Source organism: Emydura macquarii, unplaced genomic scaffold, assembly GCF_026122565.2.
Source record: "Emydura macquarii macquarii isolate MOO-44397 ecotype Brisbane River unplaced genomic scaffold, CSIRO-AGI_Emac_v2 contig_2473, whole genome shotgun sequence".
NCBI classification, from domain to species: domain Eukaryota; kingdom Metazoa; phylum Chordata; order Testudines; family Chelidae; genus Emydura; species Emydura macquarii.
Genome location: NW_027132610.1, coordinates 10,214,646 through 10,220,645, shown reverse-complemented (window position 1 = coordinate 10,220,645; position 6,000 = coordinate 10,214,646).

The following is a 6,000-nucleotide window of genomic DNA, read 5'->3' as shown; positions in this document are numbered from 1 at the left end:
CACTGATGCCTAGAACATTCCCTGAAATGTCAGAACTGATCAGTTACAACGTTCAAAATGTATTGTGTTGCATTCACACAAGAAATGCCATCAAGGTGAGTGTAAGGCATGCAAACTTGGCCAATTAATAAAATATAATGAAAATAAGCTTACAGACTTTTTTTAATTGGGAAACCACACAACAGCTTTCTCTCTGTGCTGTTGTCTTAATTGGGTGTATTACAAAGAAGTGTATTCCCTTCCGAATGCAGTAGGTTTTGAAGTGAGCCGGAACTCAGTGGCATGCTGTACTGGCACTTCTGTGGTGGCCCCTGGGGTTTTAACCTTTCATTTAAAAAAAAAAAAAAAAAAACTAGCTCTTTTTGATGAAAAAATAATCTTCAAAATGCAAATAGATGCAGTGCAGTTTTCTTGAGTCTGCAGATATAGATTGAAAGAACAGCCCTAAGAGAGGTGCAAACTGCCCCCCATTCATCTTAGTGGGTTACTAACTGAAGCTTAGTAACAATGAAAATGACAACATGAACCATGAAACTGCTGATCACTTTTGCAGAAACTTGAGATTGTGGTCTGAGTTCTCCCCACCCCTGCCCTTGCTATTCATGGGATACTTTTCTTGTGTGTGTATGTGTAATGCTGCATATGTCAGGTTTCTCTCTTGTGTTTTATTATCAGGGTCCTCTCCAGGCTTGTTGGGGCCTCTGAAGATTCTCTGTGTTTTTCTCAGCATTGCACAAGTCTCTTTTCATACCAGCTTCCCTTGTGAGATGGGCTAGATCAGTGGTTCTCAAACTTTTTGTACTGGTGACCCCTTTCACATAGAAAGCCTCTGAGTGCAATCTCTCATCCCCAGGGGCACCTGGCCATGTGGGCTCCCCACTCCCTCTTCACCCCTAACCCCCTGCATTGTGCCCTCTTCACCCCTAACCCCTGCAAACTCCTTCTGTGCCCACCTGGGGAAACAGACCTGCATGCATGGAGCGGCTGATATTGCTGCTTGCTGCCACCTCAAAAGCTGATCCTCTACGCACTCCTGGGGGGCTGTGAGGCAGGGGAGCGAAGAGCAACATCAGGGCTCCCTGCATCCAGATCACTTTCCCCACTTGGCCTGCATAAGGGGAGGGCAGAGAGCAGCAGCTCCAGGAGGGGAAAGTTACCTGGATATAGGGAGCCCTGGCGTTGCTTCTCACTCTCTTCCCCCACTCCCCACTTCCTTAGGTGGGCATGGAGAAATGTGGGGGGGGGGTGTGAGCAGTATCTGTGTATCACCGCTCATCTCCTCCCCCCATGTTCCTGACAGGAGGAAGTAGGGAGGCTCACACAGGCTTATGCACCTGGCCAGGCTCGGGGTTCACAGCTCGCGACTCCTATGTAACCATGTGACCCCTGGTTTGAGAACCAATGGGCTAGATGCAATTCTTTTTGGAGCCAATTAGCAACTCATTCCCTTCTAGTGACAGAGGATGAAATTCACCATTGTGCAGAGGGTCAGGTCAGCATAAGACGTTACGCACCGATGAAGTCCCATGTAAGGCCTCCTGCTAGGCACCACTTAAGTCCAACTTAAATGGTGCTTTAGCAATAAAGCTGATGTGGTGCATAAGCCTTGGACTGGCCATCTGCACATGGGTGAGATGGGTATGCTGTCTCCTTCACCGCTTTCCCAGCTCCTGTTGGTTTAGGGAGCAAGGCAGAGGAAGCCATGTTATAAATCTAGGTCTCTTTGAAAGTAGCTGGCCTAAACTGTTTAATAACTGTATAATGAGTTTAAGCAGTATTGGAGAACGCCTGCCAGATAGGAGACTGTTTCCACTTAGAGATTTTTATTGAAATATTGGGACTTAACCCAGGTTGGGAAAATTCCAACAATGATTTTTGACTCTGCATTGAATATTCAGCTACAAATTATTTTCTATCTGTTATTATTTAATTAGGTTTTATTATATCATTATTTGATCACAAATATCACTACCAATGAGTTTCTTTAATTTAATTCGGTGTTACATTGGATTATTGCAAATTACTTTTTAAAATGTCTCATCTTTAAATACAGCTTCTCCTTAGGGTAGTCTCCTGCAAAACAAAGCTACCACAAATATGCCAGCTGGTGACCACCTCTGTGAGTACTGAAGATTATTGGTGGAGCTTCTGAGTCCCTGCATTCAACTTGATGGGATTTCTTTCCATCTATCTGGATGTCTGAATGTAATGTGATACCTTACCACATGTTTAGCAGAGCCACAGCTTCAAGCACCTCTGCAGTTGTCTGTACATCAAAGACCTGGTTCCCACGCAGAGCAAAGAGAAATAGTAATGGTGGGGGAAAGGACACACACAGCTCCTGGCGTGGTGGGGAGAATGGAGGACCCTGGTATGGGGAAGGGGATAAGAGGTGATGGTAGAGAACTCCAGGCAGGGTGGAGACTGGGCCATCCTGGTATGCAAGGGAAGGGAAAAATGGGAGGTACACACAGAGCCCATGGCATGGGAGGGGGGAGGGGACACAGAGCCCTTGGCATGGGCAAGGGAATGTAGGGAGAAGTTACAGCAAGTTCCTGGAATAGAGAGGGATGGGGAGGGTGGCACAGGGGAACTTGTGGATGAGAATGGAGGGATAAAAGGAGCCCCTAGTATGAGGTCAGCCTAAAAAACCTCCTGTAAACCTCCTAGTTTATATAGTGTCCCAAACTGTACTAGGTGCTTGACCAACACATAAGAATAATAATCTAAAAAGAGATTACAGTCTAAAAAGCCAGCATACAAATAAGCATAGACCAAGTCCAGCAGAATTTATAAAACCTTTCTTTTAAACAACCTAGGAAAATAAATACAAAAAGCTCTCTCTAATGCAACTTTAGGTTACCTAGTTAAGTGCATCAGGAGATGACAAAGTTAAGGCTGAATGCACAGATGTAACTCTGTCTCTTTGTAGGTGTGCATAGACTTACAAGATCACATACTATTTTTCAAATAGTAGAATAGTTTTACAACCATGGGTATGTATCATCTTGTATTGTGCACAACTCTGTGTATGGCAGAGTTTATTAAAGTCATTTGTATGAAAAGTATATAGAAAACAGTACTTAAAGAACTATGCTGAAGTGTAATTATCTGATCTACTACACACAGAGCCCCTCATCCTAGTATCTGAGTGCCTCCCAAAATTATAAAGTATATACAAAGATATATCACTCTTTTTTTCTCTCCAGTCATTGGAGACTGCACTTGTTTTATTCTTTTATTGTTTAGTTTGTTTGGCTTGTGGTGTTACAGTGGGACAGGCTAAGTTGTAGAAGGGGGTCTTGTATTTTTCTACTGTTTGTGGTCAATTTACAGCAGTAGTGAAGAGCGCTATGTTCCAAGGTGTGTTTACAATTAAATTACAAAGTCAAATATTTCAGTAACTAAGTCGCATTCCATAGTATTTTATTAATGCAGTTATTTCCCTTGTTCTGGTCTCAGTTGATCAGCTGGTGTTCCCCCAACACAGGAGAGCTCTTCCAGCATAAGCTAGCATGTTTTATGAGAACTCTTTCTCCATTCTGGCATAGAGGCCATATCCTTGTTGAGAGGGGTTATGTCTAGCCATGGGAAATGTACATATGGTTCACTGGGGAGACCATAGTCAGCTGGTGTATGTTAGAACGGTCTCTGGGCTTCTATAACATGATATATGGGGCTGAGGCAACTTGAAAATCAGGGAGCTATAACCTGAAAAACTGAGTTTTTTATTTGCTTTGTACAACTAGTGTTAAAAAATATATTCATAACTTTCAAATCAGTAATGTGCAAGTATAAATTCTGTTAATAATAAATTCCCGTAAAAAAATTCTGCTTAAATATATATTACATGTGCAAGGGTTAAAGTATTAAAATATCTAGTACTATTACTGAGAAGAGAGTTTGTCATAAGATATACTGGACCACTAGGACTGAGAAATTGAGTGTACAAGAATAATAAGAAAAATTACAAAATACTACATGTGCATTTATGGTTGTGGAATTTTTTACTATGTTACGCTGAGAAATAATTTGATCATGTAATTAGACAGATTCATAATGCATATGCACAAGGGATCAAAGTTAAAATTCCATGACCAGTGTGGAAGTGGTGTTCTTCTCTGGAATGTGACTCTTTGAAAATGACCTCCAAGGGGTTTCATATTTATTGCCTTTCAGTAATTCAGGTTGTTCGGGTACAGAGCTACAACAGGCAAGCATGGCAGCCACATGCAAAATTCCTTAGGAAGCACATTGTATAGCACTCCTTACACTCTGCTGCCAGATACTTACAACATGCAGGAGAAGAGGCCCTCCTCCAAGTGCCGAGTCAGCATTATGCCTGTGACCTCTACGTATGTGCTGACATGATGGTGAGAGTTCCCCCAACCCCCCCATCTTTCCTCCACTAACTACACCACTAACATGGAGATAAGGCAGTTGATACCCATTCTGAACTAACACAACAACTAAAAATACAAGAAATTCAGAGATGCGGTTCTTATACAAATGTTAGAAATCACTTCATTGTCCATACATGATATTTTAGTCAATACTGTCACATATAGATAGTCCCACTGACTCCAGTTTCGTTAACAGAATTGGGGCTTAGGGTCTATGTTCATCTTGGACTGAAACATGAAAAGTAGGACATTCACTCATAGGCTCCTTTCATGCAGAAACAATCCTGGATTTCAAATTTGACTGTCCATCAGATATACAAAAAGTCATAGTTTGTTTGTATTGGATTTCAGATGTGCAGGTGCCCTTATGTGTGAATGGGAGAAACAATTAAAAAAAAAAATTCTTTCATGAAAATGTCCTGTTAAATCTGAGGTCTCCAGTTTGGAGAAGTAACAATAATCTGAAGTCACTGAGTCTATTTATCAGACTTTTATCCAAGAACATTTTCATTAATATATTTATGGAGTAGGTGATTACAATAAATGCATTAATTACATGCTGCTGTCTAAAAGAGTATATTTTCTCATTGGCAGTTGCATGTTCCACTAAAGTATGTTGGATCACAGACTATTATTTTGGCGTTAATGACAAAACATTGGTAAAAAGAAAGTGAATTCATCCTATACACTGCAATATAGACCTCCTACAATTTTTAAATGAGCACAAGAATTAATGTTTTTGTTATAATAATATCACTTTCTGCCAGTTTTAGTATTCTAAGATATGGTAAAATTAAATCTTTCCATTTTGTCACAGTGTTATGAGGAGGCTAAAAATCTACATATCCAGGAATATAGTGTCTGATGATTAAGATAAAAACATCCCTTTTTTGATCTCAGGCCACTCGGTTTTAATAAATCAAAAATATATATCAGTGTTAAAAAGCTGGAGCACATGGAAAGTGAGCAAATGTATTGACAGGTGCTAACACTAGTAGTCATGTTTGTCTGAAGGGGATTATGCTGTTATCAGTTAATATACTATAGCCATCTTGATGAGACAGGTTCTTCTTTATTGCTGTAGCACACTGCTGAATATAGCTAAATATTGCAACTGTCAATAAACCCACATTATTTTCCTTTACGTTATAAACTAGTTTGGTGTCACTTAATCTATACTTGAACCTTATTTCTGTCCAGCTACATCTTTTATATTTACATAGTTAGGTCCCAATCCTGCCATTGGGTCTGTGCAAGTGGACCCTTGTACCATGTGGAGCCCTATCAAGTTAGTGAGATTCTAAATGAGTGGACAAGTCTACTTGGCAGATATGAATGCAGGATTTGGGACTAAATTTTATGTTTCACCTCTGAGTCTGTTGGCCTAAACCATCAAGGTTATCTTGTAAAACAGCATTGTTCTGATGAATCTTAGCCATTCCTTCTACATTAGTATAATCACTGTATACTGTGCTGTATACTCCAGAATTTTGTCAGTCACTTATTCTGGATACCTCTGGTTAAAATATTTGAGTTGTCTAAGTTGCCAGATACTTTGGATCACTGTGATTATTTTGTTAGCATCTTGACACTTACC